The following is a 929-nucleotide window of genomic DNA, read 5'->3' on the forward strand; positions in this document are numbered from 1 at the left end:
CAGTTAGCATCCTGGACCCGGTGGCTTAAAACTCATGCCGGGCACGAGTGCGTGCGTGCCCAAGATCCCAAGAGGAGAATGGAGGAGAAGGGATTGCGGCATGGCCATCATCCCAGGGGGTGATTTCTCGCTTTCTGTCTCTCTGTCTCTCTATCTGGTGAGCGCATGCACCCTATTGCAAAAAACCTCTCAAAAACAAAACAAAACAAACAAAAACAAATAAATAAAAAGCAAAAAAGAAAGAAAAAGGAGAGCCACATTGTCAGTGGAGAGATTTTTTTTTTCCTGAAGGAGAGCATTTGATATGTACAGAAAACTCAGCAGTGTACACTTAACCCGGTTTGGTGGCGAGCTCTTCAGCCTTTGCCTTTTCCAGCTTTGCGATGCGAGCCACAGATTTTGGGCCCAGGATGTTGCCTCCCCAGGGGCGGCAGATCTCATCGTATCTGTCGTTGTAATTGGTCCTGATGGCTTCCACCAGCTTAGCCAGGGCACCTTTGTCCTCCGGTTAACCTGTGTGAAGGCGACAGTGGTACAGGTTTTCCTGTGGACCAGGTGCCCCAACCTGGCTTTCCCCTTGATAACGCAGTAGGGAACCCCCATCTTCCGACACAGGGCAGGCAGGAAGACAGCCAGCTCGATGGGGTCCACGTCGTGTGCGATAATCACCCGCTGAGCTTTCTTGTTCTCTACCGAGGTGGTGACAGTGTTGACCCCTGCTCGGAGGACTGGCGACCTCTTAGTGGGGACATCCCCTTTGCCGGTGGCCTTCTCAGCCCAGGCCAGCAGCCGCTGCTGCTTCTGCTTTGTCTCTGGCCTGTGCTTGCTGGCCAGCTTGAGCTGCTGAGTAGCTGCCTGGCGGTCCAGGGCCTGGGGGAGCTGGTTAATGGCAGGTGGCACTTTCAGCCACTGGTAGAGGATGGCCCTCT

The 929-nt window shown here is 53.9% G+C and overlaps 1 pseudogene; it reads right to left on the reverse strand.

The window, feature by feature from the left end:
• Nucleotides 1-331: 331 nt before the first annotated feature.
• Nucleotides 332-929, reverse strand: part of LOC102501551 (60S ribosomal protein L7a pseudogene) — a 772-nt pseudogene continuing 174 nt past the window's right edge.

This window comes from Tupaia chinensis, unplaced genomic scaffold (genome assembly GCF_000334495.1).
Source record: "Tupaia chinensis unplaced genomic scaffold, TupChi_1.0 Scaffold000362_1, whole genome shotgun sequence".
NCBI lineage: Eukaryota > Metazoa > Chordata > Mammalia > Scandentia > Tupaiidae > Tupaia > Tupaia belangeri.